At 39.2% G+C, this 16,224-nt stretch overlaps 1 protein-coding gene and 1 pseudogene across 2 annotated transcripts in view; one reads left to right on the top strand and one right to left on the bottom strand.

The window, feature by feature from the left end:
* Nucleotides 1-16,224, top strand: part of TRIM33 (tripartite motif containing 33) — a 140,906-nt gene that overhangs the window by 17,471 nt on the left and 107,211 nt on the right. The window lies entirely within an intron of this gene.
* On the bottom strand, nucleotides 12,912-13,136 carry LOC122676423 (annotated as a pseudogene).

Genomic DNA, 16,224 nt, shown 5'->3' on the forward strand with positions numbered 1-16,224 from the left:
AATCTGTGCATAATTTACAGTCATTTCTCAGTATATACAATTTGGTTTCTCCATACCTGTGATTCTGCATCGATAGATAAAACCAGCCATGAATTGTGTGATACTGTAGTATTAAAAAGTGAAGTTGCTCAGTTGTGTCCTACTCTTTGCAACCCTATGGACTGTAGCCCGCCAGGCTCCTCCATCCATGGGATTTTCCAGCAAGAATACTGGAGTGGGTTGCCATTTCCTTCTCCAGGGGATCTTCCGAACCCAGGGATTGAACCTGGATCTCCTGCACTGCAGGCAGACTCTCTACCGTCTGAGGCACCAGGGAAGCCCACTGTGGTATTTTCTATTGGAGAATACTGATGTATAGGTTTACCTGTGCTATTCAGACCCATGCTGTTCAGGGTCAACTGTACTGTATTCTTTCTAATGCTATTATAAACGAGAATATCTTCTTAATTTCATTTTTTTTGGATTGTCTATTACTTCATTATTTACTGCATAAAAATACAATTTAGTTTTATACATTAGTCTTTCATTCTTCCTTATATTCTGGGGACTAGGAAGTACTTTAATTAGTATAGCCATTATCTTACTGTTGCTGTTTGTATGATATCTTTTCTTACCTTCCATTGTTGTTCAGTTGCTCAGTCCTGTCTGACTCTTTGTGACCACATTTGAATCTATTTGTGTATTTGAATATAAATTGTATATTTTGTATTTTTGTAACCAAAAAAGCTTATTTTTGGTTTTGTTTTTAATCCAGCTTAACAATTGCTGTCTTTTGGTTGGCTTGTTTATTCTATTTACACTTAATATTACTGTTGATATAGTTGGACTTATGCCTGCCATCTTGCTTTTTCTTTTCTTTATATATCACATAACCTTTGTTCTTTCGTTTTTCCATTTTTGCCTTCTTTTGTAATGCTTATCTCCCCAACCCCCAAGACTGCCAATTGTTTGTTTGTTTAGTGACTTGACTAGATCATTTTAACGAAGTCAGGTTTATATTCCACTTCAAAAGAACTGGACTTACCAAGGGAACATTTCATGGAAGGATGGGCACAAGAAAGGATAGAAATGGTAAGGACCTAACAGAAGCAGAAGAATTTAAGAAAAAGTGGCAAGAAAACACAGAAGAACTATACAGAAAAGGTCTTAGTGACCTGGATAACCATGATGGTGTGGTCTCTCACCTAGAGCTGGACATCCTGGAGTGTGAAGTCAAGTGGGTCTTAGGAAGCATTACTATGATCAAAACTAGTAGAGGTGACCAAGGCTAGTGGAGGTGACAGAATTCAAGTTGAGCTATTAAAAATTGTACAAGATGATGCTGTTAAAGTGTTGTGCTCAATGTGTCAGCAGATTTGGAAAACTCAGCAGTGGCTACTGGACTGGAAAAGGTAAGTTTTCATTCCAATCCCAAAGAAGGGCAATGCCAAAGAAAGTTTAAACTTCTGTACAATTGCACTCATTTCACAAAGCAAGGTTATGCCAAAAATCTTTCAAGTTAGGCTTCAGCAGTATGTGAACTGAGAACTTTCATATGTACAAGTTGGGTTTTGAAGAGGCAGAGGAACCAGAGATCAAATTGCCAACATTTGTTGGATCATGGAGAAAGCAAGGCAATTCCAGGAAAACATCTACTTCTGCTTCATTAACTGTGCTAAAGCCTTTGATTGTGTGGATCACAACAAACTGGAAAATTCTTAAAAGAGATGAGAACACCAGACCACCTTACCTGTCTCCTGAGAAACCTGTATGTGGGTCAAGAAGCAACAGTTAGAACCAGACGTGAAACAACTGACTAGTTGTAAATTGGAAAAGGAGTACGTCAAGGCTGTATATTGTTACCCTGCTTATTTAACTTATATACATGGTACATCATGCAAAATACCAGGCTGGATGAAAGATAAACTGAAATTAAGATTCAGTTCAGTTTAGTCGCTCAGTCGTGTCTGATTCTTTGCGACCCCGTGAATCGCAGCACGCCAGGCCTCCCTGTCCATCACATACTCCCGGAGTCCGTCCAAACCCATGTCCATTGAGTCGGTGATGCCATCCAACCATCTAATCCTCTGTCGCCCCCTTCTCCTCCTGCCCTCAGTCTTTCCCAGCGTCCGGGTCTTTTCCAATGAGTTGGTTCTTCACATCAGGTGGCCAAAGTATTGGAGTTTCAGCTTCAACATCGGTCCTTCCAATGAACACCCAGGACTGGTCTCCTTTAGGATGGGCTGGTTGGATCTCCTTGCAGTCCAAGGGACTCTCAAGAGTCTTCTCCAACACCACAGTTCAAAAGCATCAATTCTTCGGCACTCAGCCTTCCTTATAGTCCAACTCTTAAAACATCCATACATGACTACTGGAAAAATCATAACCTTGACTAGACGGACCTTCGTTGGCAAAGTAATGTCTCTGCTTTTTAATATGCTGCCTAGGTTGGTCATAGCTTTCCTTCCAAGGAGTAAGTGTCTTTTAATTTCTTGGCTGCAGTCACCATCTGCAGTGATTTTGGAGCCCAAAAAAATAAAGTCTGACGCTGTTTCCACTGTTTCCCCATCTATGAAGTGATGGGACCAGATGCTATGATCTTAGTTTTCTGAATGTTGAGCTTTAAGCCAGCTTTTTCACTCTCCTCTTTCACTTTCATCAAGAGGCTCTTTAGTTCTTCTTCACTTTCTGCCATAAGGGTGATGTCATCTGCATATCTGAGGTTATTGATATTTCTTCCAGCAGTCTTGATTCCAGCTTGTGCTTCCTCCAGCTCAGCGTTTCTCATGATGTCCTCTGCATATAAGTTAAATAAGCAGGGTGACAATATACAGCCTTGACGTACTCCTTTTCCTATTTGGAACCAGTCTGTTTTTCCATGTCCAGTTCTAACTGTTGCTTCCTGACCTGCATGCAGGTTTCTCAAGAGGCAGATCAGGTGGTCTGGTGTTCCCATCTCTTTCAGAATTTTCCACAGTTTATTGTGATCCACACAGTCAAAGGCTTTGGCATAGTCAATAAAGCAGAAATAGATGTTTTTCTGGAACTCTCTTGCTTTTTAATATCAACAACCTCACATGTGCAAATGATATCACTGTAATGGCAGAAAGTGAAGAGGAACTATTGAGCCTCTTGATGAGGGTGAAGGAGGAGACTGAAAAAGCTGACATGAAACTTGTTAGAAAAACTAAGACCGTGGCATCTGGTCCCATCACTTCATGGCAAATACATGGGGAAAAAGTGGAAACAGTGACAGATTTTATTTTCATGAGCTTCAGAATCACTGTGGACAGTGACTGCAGCCGTGAAATTAAAGACACTTGCTCCTTGGAAGGAAAGCTATGATAAACCTATACAGAGTATTAAAAAGCAGAAACATCACTTTGCTGACAAAAATCCGTATAGTAAAAGATGTATGGTTTTTCCATTAGTCATGTATGTTTGTGATAGTTGGGCCACAAAGAAGACTGAGTGCCGAAGAATTGATGCTTTTGAATTGTTAGGCTGGAGAAGTCTCTTGAGAGTCCCTTGGACTGTTACGAGATCAAACTAGTCAATCCTAAAGGAAATCAGCTCTGAATATTCTTTGGAAGAGTGTTGCTGAAGCTCTAATTCTATAGCCACCTGAAGAGCTCACTCATTGGGAAAGACCCTGATGCTGGGAAGGATTGAGGGCAAGGGGAGAAGGGGGCGACAGAGGATGAGACGGTTAGATAGCATTTCCAACTCATTGGACAAGAATTTGAACAAACCCTGGGAGATAGAGGACAGAGGAGTCTGGTATGCTGCAGTCATGGGGTTGCAGAGTTGGACACAACTTAGTGATTGAACAATATGAAGCCTCTGATATTTCTTATCAGAGGGCTTAATCTTGGGCATATGTAGTCATCCTGGCATATCATGATTTTAGGTGTGTTCTGTTTATATTTTTGATCTGTTATGAAATCTACCTCTCTTGATATCACACCAGGCTATGCCTTGGGATATAACTTTTCCCATAGTCCTTTGTAATGAAATTCAGACCCTGTTCTAAGATAGTTTTTGAGATTGTCTTTGAGGTTTGTCATGATCCCAGGTGGGTTCCTTTTTAGGTTCCTTGGGTCTCTGATAAACAGTTGACTTGTAGTTTAGCTTATTGTTCTCACGAAGGTATCAACTTCCTCTTGTTTACCATCAAGATTTTCTGTTTCAGGAAGTGCTCTTAGTCTTGAACTCTTGCATATTCTGTTCCAAGTAAAGTCAGTTGTTTGGGGAAGTACTTCAGAGCTCTCTGTTCTTAAAGTCTGCCTCTTCCCTGGGTGAAGTCTCTGAGCTGCTGCTCTGGAGCTGTCAGTCAGTTCAGTCGCTCAGTCGTTTCTGACTCTTTGCGACCCCATGGACCACAGTGCGCCATGCCTCCCTGTCCATCACCAACTCCTGGAGTTTACCCAAACTCATGTCATCGAGTTGGTGATGCCATCCAACCATCTCATCCTCTGTCATCCCCTTCTCCTCCTGCCCTCAATCTTTTCCAGCATCAGGGTCTTTTCCAGTGAATTGGCTCTTTGTATCAGGTGGCCAAAGTATTGAAGTTTCAGCTTCAGCATCAGTCCTTCCAATAAATATTCAGGACTGATTTCCTTTAGGATTGACTGTTTTGATCTCCTTGCAGTCCAAGGGACTCTCAAGAGTCTTCTCCAACACCACAGTTGAAAACCATCAATTCTTTGGTACTCAGCTTTCTGGTCCAACTCAAAACCATAGCTTAGACTAGACGGACATTTGTCAGCAAAGTAATGTCTCTGCCTTTTAACATGCTGTCTAGGTTGGTCATAGCTTTCTTCCAAGGAGCAAGCATCTTTTAATTTCATGGCTGCAGTCACCATCTGCAGTGATTTTTGGAGCCCAAGAAAATAAAGTCTGTTATTATTTCCATTGTTTCCCCAACTGTTTGCCTTGAAGTGATAGGACTGGATGCCTTGATCTTCGTTTTTTGAATGTTGAGTTTTAAGCCAGCTTTTTTACTCTCCTCTTTCACTTTCTTTTTTTTTTTTTTTTTCATTTTCCTCTTTCACTTTCAAGAGGCTCTTCAGTTCCTCTTTGCTTTCTGCCATAAGGGTGGTGTCATCTGCATATCTGAGGTTATTGATGCTTCTCCTGGCAGTCTTGATTCCAGCTTGTGCTTCATCCAGCCCAGCATTTCACATGATGTACTCCACATGTAAATGAAATAAGCAGGGTGACAATAAGCAGAATGTCTGGATCTAGGTGAGTGATCACACCATTGTGGTTATCTGGGTCATTAAAATCTTTTTGGTATAGGTCTTCTGTGTATTCTTTCCACCTCTTAATATCTTCTGATTCTGTTAGGTCCATACCGTTTCTGTCTTTTATTGTGCCCATCTTTGCATGAAATGTTCCCTTAGTAGCTCTAATATTATTGAAGAGTTCTCTAGTCTTTCCCATTCTGTTGTTTTCCTCCATTTTTTTTGCATTGATCACTAAGGAAGGCTTTCTTATCTCTCCTTGCTAGTCTTTGGAACACTGCATTCTAATGGGTATATCTTTCCTTTTCTCCTTTGCCTTTTGCTTCTCTTCTTTTCTCAGCTATTTGTAAGGCCTCCTCAGACAACCATTTTGCCTTTTTGCATTTCTTTTCCTTGGGGATGGTCTCGGGATGGTCTTGATCACTGCCTCATGTACAGTGTTACAGTCCTCCATCCATAGCTCTTTAGGCACTCTGTCTATCAGGTCTAATCCCTTGAATCTGTTTGTTACTTCCACTGTATAATCATAAGGGATTTGATTTAGGTCATACCTGAACGGTCGAGTGGTTTTCCCTACTTTCTTCAATTTAAGTCTGAATTTGGCAATGAGTTCATGATCTGAGCCACAGTCAGCTCCCGGTCTTGATTTTCCTGACTGTATAGAGCTTTTCCATCTTCGGCTGCAAAGACTATAATCAGTTTCAATTTGGTATTGACCATCTGATGATGTCCATGTGTGGAGTCGTCTCTTGTGTTTTTGGGAGAGCTGTAGGTGGGGCTAATGGCTCACTTCTTGGGGTGACTTCCCTACTGTATGAGCAGGATACTAGGTGGAGTACAGTTGTCTTACTGACTTTGCTCTTCTTGGGCATGCAACCTGTGCATTACAAGCAAATGAGCCAGTTGGCCCCAGAATTTTTGTTCTGCTGTGTCTAGGATAGAGTTGTGTCTTATGTTTTGGGGCTGTGTGGAGGAAAGGAGTTTCTGACCTCTTGGTTGCGCTGCCTTGAGTTGAGCATCTGCAGTCCAGAGCTGTCTGTGCAGGATGAGAAACGCTGATGGCCTACCCTTGACTTGGAGCCTGTGGGAAGGTCTTTTTGGTCCTGTCTACCTGGAGTTGTGGGAGGTGGAGAGTGGGTTGTAGCTTCAGTGCCACAGACTTGCTGTTTCTTCCACCAAGCTTTAGTACTTTCCCTAAGTGTATGTTTGTTCTTTTTTTTAAAAAACTGTATGGTCTGAGGACAATTGACAGAGATTTCCTGTGGTTATTAAAAAAAAAATTTCCCCAGTTATGGTTATTTCCCCATGAAGGCATCTGCAGAGCTCCTTCCACTACCTTTTCAAAAATTGTTCCTGTTCTGTTTTTTAAGAAAATCAGTATCTTCATGGTGTATCTTCTTTTCCTGTCTTTTTGCCTTAAACAAAAGAGTACTTAACTTCTTTGTTTGAAGTGGGTTTCTTTTAGAGAATGTATTGTTGGAGCATGTTTTAATTTTATCCATTCTGCCAACTTCTGTCTTTTAATATGTGTATTTAGACCATTTATATTTTAAGTCAGTTATTGATATGCTAAGTATTAAATCTCTTACTGTTTGATTCCTCTGTTTTTCTTTTCTTGCCTTCATGTGGGTTACGTAAACATTAAAAAAAAATTCTATCTTAATATTTATTTTTATTTATGATTTGGCTGCACTGGGTCTTAATTGTGACATGTAGTATCTTTAGTTGCTGCATGTGCAATCTAGTTTCCAAACAAGGGATGAACCTGGGCCCTTGCACTGGGAGAGTGAGTCTTAGCTGCTGGACTATCAGGAAGTTCTAAGATTCCATCTTTTTTTATAGTGTTTTTATATAGTTTTATATAGCGCTTGAATAGTTTCTTAATGATTGTTTTAGATCTTGTATTCATTTTTAACTTACAGTCTATACTGATGATTTATTATTTGGAGTTGAGTATAGAAAGTATTCAGATCCTTTTACCCTTTTCCTGTTGTAAACTAGGATTATCTTTAAATATTTCCTCTATATATAGCACCTTATGAGATATTGTTATAATTTTTACATCAGCCATCACATAAGATTTAAGGTACCCATGAGGAAACGTATTGTTTACCCTCATTCTTAGCCATTACAGTGTTCTTTTCTGAAGATTGATGTTCATTCTGTTAACACATCTTCTTTGGGAAGATCCCCTGGAGAAGGCAATGGCACCCCACGCCAGTGCTCTTGCCTGGAAACTCCCGTGGACGGAGGAGCCTGGTGGGCTGCAGTCCACGGGGTCACAGAGTCGGACACGACTGGGCGACTTCACTTCCTCTGTTTAGCAGACTTCTTTAATCATACATTTAAGGGTAGGTTTGCCAATGACAAAGTTTTGTTTGCTTTGTGAGAATATCTTTTTGATTGGTTTTCTTGTTTGAAGGATATTTCTTTTTGAGTACAGGACTTGTTGATGTTTTTTCTTTTCTTCTTTGAACAACTTTGTTCCACTTCCTTATGTCCCTCATTGAGAAATCCACTGTTGTTGGAGTTGATGTTCTTTGTAACGCAATTACATTGACTCCTTTCAAGGCTTTTCTGTGTCTGTAAGCTTTCAGAACTCAATGATGGGTCTTGATGTGGATTTCTTTGGATTTATTCTGTAAATCCTTTAGATTTATCCCTCTAATTCCATTCTTTAGGGTTTTGCATCTGTACGTTTATATGTTGGCAAGTTTGGGAGATTTTTAGTCATTATTTGTTAAAATACTTTTTGAGTTCCAGTGCTCCTCCTAGGATGGCAGTGGTATGAATGTTAGCCATTTTCTTATTCTCCCACAGGTTCTTGAGACTGTTAAATATTTTTTCATCTATTTTGGGTAAATTATATTGATTTGGTCTGAAGTTCAATGATTCTGTTCTCTGTCATTTTCACTTTACTATTGAGGTAATTTATCAAGTTTTTTAGTTATTTTAGTTTGGTATTGTATAGGCTTCCCAGATGGCTCTGTGGTAAAGAATCCACCTGCCAGTGCAGGAGATGGAAGAGATTCGGGTTCAATCCCTGGGTCAGAAAGATTCCCTGGAGTAGGAAGTGGCAACCCACTCCATGTTCTTGCCTGGAAAATTCCCTGGACAGTGGAGCCTGGTGGGCCACAGTCTGTGGGATCACAAAGAGTCAGACACGACTATGTACCCATGTATGTATGTTAATTTCTTTAAATTCTTTGTCACACCATTCTAAGATCTGATTCTCTTGAACATACGTCAGTTGTTTTTTCTCATTTAAATTAGAATGTTCCTAGTTGTTAGTTTGGCTGATTTTTGAGTGTTTTGTGGTATTGTGGACATTATATTCTGATACTCAGGGTCATAGTTAATCCTTTTTAACTAGCGGTTTTCCTATGGAACAACATGATAGCTAAATGGGTTTTGGCTTCTCCTTGGGCCCTAATGTCACCATTTCAGCAGAAGTGGAGTGCTGACTCTTAACTGCCTTGTTGCAAATGAATGAGCTGAAATTTCAGTTCCCACTTGCTCTTACCTTACAAAAATGGGATATACTAACTCATAAATTTGTTGCTGACTCATTGGAAAAGATCCTGATGCTGGGAAAGGTTGAGGGCAGGAGAAGGGGGCAACAGAGGCTTAGATGGTTGGATGACATCATCAACTCAGTGGACATAAGTTTGAGCAAACTCTGGGAGATAGTGAAGGACAGGGAAGCCTGCAGTCCGTGTGGTCGCAAAGAGTCAGACACGACTTAGCGACTGGACAGTGTGTATTGGTGGCTCAGTGGTAAAGAATCTGCCTACAATGCAGGAGACAGGCGTTTTGGTTCCTGGGTTGGGTTGATCCCCTGGAGAAAGAAATGACAACCCACTCCAGTATTCTTGCCTGGGAAAAGCAAGAGTCAGGCTGGACTTAGCAACTAAACAACAATGCTCAATTCCACTGAGCTTCCCTGACACAGGGGAAGAGAAAGCCTAGGGCTGACTCACCCCACTTTTTTGCTGTAGGTTAAGGGTGGAATCTCAGCTTCCCCTGAACTTCAGCATACCAGAGACTGGGAGTAGAGTGATGACTTGCCTCACTTTCCACCATGTTATTCTGTCTTGTCATTGTCTAGTGGGGGTAGATTCAGCTCCCTGTTACTACCCTCTGACCCGGAGGGCAAGATTTAGTAGTTTAGGTAAGAAAGAATATTGGCTTCAATTAAAATGTCCTGTATTTAAGATCACGACAGTGGAGATACTGAGGATTTTTTCCTTTTTTTTTCAGCTTTGTTGAGATATCCTCGTGAAGTGATGTCAAAGTTGCTCAGTTGTGTCTGACTTTTTGCGATTCCGTAGACTGTAGAGGAGCTTGCCAGGCTCCTCTGTCCATGGAATTCTCTGGGCCAGAATGCTGAAGTGGGTAGCCATTCCCAGGTCTCCTGTATCACAGGTGGATTCTTTACCATCTGAGCCACCACGGAAGCCCTGGTGAAGTATAGTTGACAAAATTGTAAGGTATTTGAAATGTACATCATGATGATTTGATACATAGTGTGAAAGGATTCCTCCATGTCTATTCAGTTAACCCATCCATCACCTTGTGTTTTTATATATATCAGTGAGAATATTTAAGTTCTAATTGCTAAGGAAATTTCACCTGTATAATATAGTGTTATCAATTATGGTCACCATGTTGTACATTAGATTTTTCAGTCATTATTCATCTTAGAGCAGAGAATTTGTATCCTTTTATCATAAGCTTCTCTCTCTTCTTCTATTCTCCAACCCCCAACCCCTGGCAACCACTTCTAGTGTTTCTTGACTAGAGTTTTTGACTTTTAAGGTTTTTTTTTTCCAGTTTCCACATGTAAGTGACACCATGCAGTATTTGTCTTTGTCTGGCTTATTTTATTTAGATCCATCTGTGTTGTGACAAATGGCAGGGTTTCCTTTTTCCTCGTGGCTGAACACTGTCCCGTTTTTTGTCTGTGTGACCGTATGCAGGTATGCATCATGCATCCACACCACGTCGTTTTTTTTGTTTTTGTTTTTTTTAATTTATTTTTGTTAGTTGGAGGCTAATTACTTTACAGTACTGTAGTGGTTTTTGCCATACATTGACATGAATCAGCCATGGATTTACATGTGTTCCCCATCCTGATCCCCCTCCACCTCCCTCCCCATCCCATCCCTCTGGGTCATCCCAGTGCACCAGCCCTGAGCACTTGCTCATGCATCCAACCTGGGCTGGCGATGTTTCACACTTGATAATATACATGTTTCAATGCTATTCTCTCAGATCATCCCACCCTCGCCTTCTCCCACAGAGTCCAAAAGTCTGTTCTGTACATCTGTGTCTCTTTTTCTGTCCTGCATATAGGGTTATCATTACCGTCTTTTTAAATTCCATATATATGCGTTAGTATACTGTATTGGTGTTTATCTTTCTGGCTTGCTTCACTCTGTATAATGGGCTCCAGTTTCATCCATCTCTTTAGAACTGATTCAAATGAATTCTTTTTAATGGCTGAGTAATACTCCATTGTGTATGTGGACTATAGCTTTCTTATCCATTCGTCTGCTGATGGGCAACTAGATTGCTTCCATGTCCTGGCAATTATAAACAGTGCTGTGATGAACATTGGGGTACACGTGTCTCTTTCAGATCTGGTTTCCTCGGTGTGTATGCCCAGGAGTGGGATTGCTGGGTCATATGGCAGTTCTATTTCCAGTTTTTTAAGAAATCTCCACACTGTTCTCCATAGTGACTGTACTAGTTTGCATTCCCACCAACAGTGTAAGAGGGTTCCCTTTTCTCCACACCCTCTCCAGCATTTTTGCTTGTAGACTTTTGGATAGCAGCCATTCTGACTGGCATGTAATGGTACCTCATTGAGGTTTTGATTTGCATTTCTCTGATAATGAGTGATGTTGAGCATCTTTTCATGTGTTTGTTAGCCATCTGTATGGCTTCTTTGGAGAAATGTCTGTTTGGTTCTTTGGCCCATTTTTTGACGGTCAGTTATTTTTCTGGAATTGAGCTATAGGAGTTGCTTATATATTTTTGAGATTAATCCTTTGTTGCTTCATTTGCTATTATTTTCTCCCATTCTGAAGGCCGTCTTTTCACCTTGCTTATAGTTTCCTCTGTTGTGCAAAAGCTTTTAAGTTTCATTAGGTCCCATTTGTTTATTTTTGCTTTTATTTCCAATATTCTGGGAGGTGGGTCATAGAGGATCCTGCTGTGGTTTATGTCGGAGAGTGTTTTGCCTAATGTTCTCCTCTAGGAGTTTTATAGTTTCTGGTCTTACATTTAGATCTTTAATCCATTTTGAGTTTATTTTTGTGTATGGTGTTAGAAAGTGTTCTAGTTTCATTCTTTTACAAGTGGTTGACCAGTTTTCCCAGCACCACTTGTTAAAGAGGTTGTCTTTTTTTCCATTGTATATTCTTGCCTAATTTGTTGAAGATAAGGTGTCCATAGGTTTGTGGATTTATCTCTGGGCTTTCTATTTTGTTCCATTGATCTATATTTCTGTCTTTGTGCCAGTACCATACTGTCTTGATGACTGTGGCTTTGTAGTAGAGCCTGAAGTCAGGCAGGTTGATACCTCCAGTTCCATTCTTCTTCCTCAAGATTGCTTTGGCTATTTGAGGTTTTTTGTATTTCCATACAAATTGAGAAATTATTTGTTCTAGTTCTGTGAAAAATACCGTTGGTAGCTTAATAGGGGTTGCATTGAATCTATAGATTGCTTTGGGTAGTATACTCATTTTCACAATATTGATTCTTCCAATCCATGAACACAGTATATTTCTCCATCTATTTGTGTCATCTTTGATTTCTTTCATTAGTGTTTTATAGTTTTCTATACATAGGTCTTTGGTTTCTTTAGGTAGATATACTCCTAAGTATTTTATTCTTTTTGTTGCAATGGTGAATGGTATTGTTTCCTTAATTTCTCTTTCTGTTTTCTCATTGTTAGTGTATAGGAATGCAAAGGATTTCTGTGTGTTAACTTTATATCCTGCAACTTTGCTATATTCATTGATTAGCTCTAGTAATTTTCTGGTAGAGTCTTTAGGATTTTCTATGTAGAGGTGAGAGTTTTACTTCTTTTTTTCCTATCTGGATTCCTTTTATTTCTTTTTCTGCTCTGATTGCTATGGCCAACACTTCCAAAACTATGTCGAATAGTAGCACCACGTCTTCTTTAAGTGTTTATCTGTTGATGGATACTTGGGTTGTTTCCATGTCTGGTTATTGTGAATAATGCCATGAACACAGGAGTGCAGTGTCTCTTTGACATCTTGTTTTCTTTTCTTTTTTTGGATATATACCCAGAAGTGGAATTGCTGGGTCATATATCAGTTCTCATTTTTTTTAAGAAACCTTTGTACTGTTTTTCATAATGGCTGTGCCAGTTTACATTCCCACCATCAGTACACAACTATTTGCTTTTCTCCACATCTTCACTACTTGTTTGTTATCTTTTTGTTGTTTTTCCAACCAGGAACAGGTCAAGATAGAAAAAAATCAGAATAAGATCAAATATTCTCTATTGAGAACAGCTGAGAAAGCATTTTTGACTATTACAATTATTTAACAAAAAAGTTCAGTAAGAAAATGTACACGACCCAATTTTTCTCGTAAAATGTGGAAAGGGGATGCATGGAAGCAGTTGATTCCTTTGGTGAGCACAGCCATTGTTCATACTCGTTCTAAGGCTTCTAACATGATGATGCTACTTCCTTGTATTACCACCATTCCAATATTGTTCTGTTGCCACTAGTTGCCATCTACACATTCATCTACCACAAGATTCATAAAGGGATCAAATCCCCACAATAGTCCTTGGACATATCTGCCACCATTTAATTTCAATAGCTTCTTGTCCATAAATATCTTCAACTCAGGAGAATGAGCTTTGCTCATCATGTCTCCTCAGCTGGTATCTGTCTTTTTGATGAAAGCCTTTCTTACAGATTTGAGATGATACCTCGTTGTGGTTTTGGTTTCTGTTCCCTGATGGATAGTGATGTTGAGCACCTTTGCATGTACGTGTTGGCCAGTTGTATTTCTTCTTTGCAAAAATGTCTATTCCATTTCTTTGTCCATTTTTAAATTGGATTTTATTGAGTTACGTGAGTTCTTTATGTATATTGGTTATTAACTTCTTACCAGAAAACGACTTGCAAATATTTTCTTCCATTCTGTAGCTTGCCTTTTCATTTTGTTGATATTTTCCTTTACTGTGCAAAAGCTTTTTAGTTTGATGTTTCCCACTTGTTTATTTTTGTTTTGTTACATTTGCTCATGGCATCAAACTGAAAAAACTGTTGTCAAGACTGATGTCAAAGCGCTTATCCCCTTTGTATCCTTCTAGGAGTTTTATGGTTTCTGGTCTTTGATTTTTGTGTATGGTGTAAGACAGGGGTTCGGTTTCATTCTTTCATTCCACATTGCATGTGGCAATCCAGTTTTCCCAACACTATTTGTTGAAGTGGATATATTGAGGATTTCTTTAGGTCCTGACATTTGACACTTTATAGGTGTGAAATTATAGAATCATGGTTCATTGAATTCTTGCTTCAATTCCTGTTCTATGAAAGGCAGTATTAGGATGATTTCTGCTCTCAGGATATCATGCGGTGGTTTGGAAGACCTAAATAAGCACTTAACAGTTGAAGGGATGATCAGTATAATTTATTATTTAATTATCTGTATGTTTGTATTTATTTTTTTGGTCATGCCATGCACCTTGTGGGATTTTAGTTCCTTGATGAGGCATTGAACCTGTGACTCTCGGCAGGAGAGCCTGGAGTCCTAACCCTGGATACGCAGGGAATTTCCAGTATGATTTATTTTTTGCAAATTAGAAAATTTACAGGTCAGAGGATCTTGGTCAAGGTTATTTAGCTCTGTTTTCCCACTATTTAGTGTTTTATAATTATTTTTAAAAAGTAAAACGTGGACATGGTTAAAATTTTGAACAAGATAAATGATTATATAATAACTCATTGAAACCCAGAAATCACTAACATATAAAATGCTAGTTATATTATTTTTACCAGAAAATGTAAAACAACTAAGAAGCTATTAAGAGTAGAAGTCATCTTATCTGGTAGGACATATCAGAATAAAACATTATATTATCATTATGCAGTCTCACTCAAGTACAGTTTTAACACAACTGCCTCTTTAATATTTCTTCTTGAATGACCCAGATGCATCTCAAACTTACCATGTCTAAAATTGAACTTGTCTCGAAAATTTTAAGATGTACTCTTTGTAAGCTCTTATTCTTCTTATTCCTAAAGCAAGAAACTTGGGAATGATCCTTGTCTCTCTGTTCCCCAATATAATTTCCTTAGAATATTTTTTCTGTGATGTCTTTGTCATCTTATGTCTTTGGTAATATTGGCCTCTTAAAATGAGTTGTTAATTGTTCTCTTTTCCTTGGTTTTTAATTTTTTAAGACATTATTTTTTTTACGTTTTGATTGCATTGGATCTTCCTTGCTGCACATGGGGTTTCTCTAGTTGCGGCGAGCAGCATCTGTTCTTTGTTGTGGTGCATGGGCTTCTTACTGCAGTGGCTTCTCTTATTGCAGAGCATGGGCTTTAGGTTCTCGGGCTTCAGTAGTTACTGCCCCTGGGGTCAGTAGTTGTGGCCCCTGGGCCCAGTTGCTGCGAGGCATGTGGAATTCTGGTAAACTCTGATCCAGTCACTGTACCATCGGGGAAGTTCTTCCTCCTCTGTTTTTTAAAGAGTTTGTGTAAGGTTTGTATTATTTTTTTTCTTGAGAGAATTTATCATTGAAAAAACCCAGCAGGCCTGGACTTTCTTTTGTAGAAGATTTTAATCACAAATTTAGTTTCTTTACTTCATATTAGTGTGTTCAGTTTCTTTGTTTCCTTGAGCTAGTATTTGGTAGTTTGTATTTTCTAGGAACTTTCTAGTAGGTTATATTTTCTAGGAATTTGACTTGTTTGTTTATGGCTGCACCACTTGGCTTGTGGGAACTTAGTTTCTCAAGTGAAAGTGAAAGTGAAGTCGCTCAGTTGTGTCCCACTCTTTGCAACCCCATGGACTGTAGCCTACCAGGCTCCTCCCTCCATGGGATTTTCCAGGCAAGAATACTGGAGTGGGTTGCCATTTCCTTCTCCAGGAGATCTTCCCCACCCAGGGATTGAACCCTGGTCTCCCACATTGTTGACAGACGCTTTACGGTCTGAGCCACCAGGGAAGTCTCTAACCAGGGATCAAATCTGTGCCCCCTGCAGTGGGAGCATGGAGTCTTGACTACTGGACAGCTGAGGAAGTTTCTTTGACTCATTTAAATTTATCTTGTTGGTATAAAAACTTTTATAAGTCCCTTTGCTGTTCACCTGAAATTATCGCAACACTGTTAATCAGCTGTACCCCCAATACAAAATAAAAAGGTTAAAAAAAAAGATGAACATTTTAAATTAAGATCTTTGTTATCAGGAAAAAAGCCTTTCATAATATTCCCTTAATTCTTTTGATTTCTGTACGGTTTGTTGTTAAGTCCTCTTTCACTCTTATATTATTGATTTTCGTATTCTTTGTTTTCTTTTTTAACTTCTAAATCAATCTCAGTGTGTTTCCGCACACCCATAGCCCCATCTCTTCCCTTCCCCCTTCCTTTCATTACCTGCACCTTGTCTCCCATCCTGCTAATTATCAATTTTGTTGATCTTTTCAAAGAATCACCTTTGAGTTTTATCCCCCTTCCCTCCATTGATACCTACTCTGATCTTTATTTTATTCTACTTAATTTGGGTTTGATTTTCAGAATCACGTGATCAGATTATTGGTTACAATTTTTGTTGTTGTTGTTTTCTAGTATATTTTTAAAGCTCTAACTTTCTAAGCCTGTGCTGTCAAATGTGTTAGGTAACTCCCATATGTGGCTGTTAATGCTAAAGTTAAATACTAGATTAAGTTCTTCAGTCATTCTAGTCACATTTCAAGTGTTCTCTGATCTCATGTGCCTAAT

This window comes from Cervus elaphus, chromosome 20 (assembly GCF_910594005.1).
Source record: "Cervus elaphus chromosome 20, mCerEla1.1, whole genome shotgun sequence".
Classification (NCBI taxonomy): domain Eukaryota; kingdom Metazoa; phylum Chordata; class Mammalia; order Artiodactyla; family Cervidae; genus Cervus; species Cervus elaphus.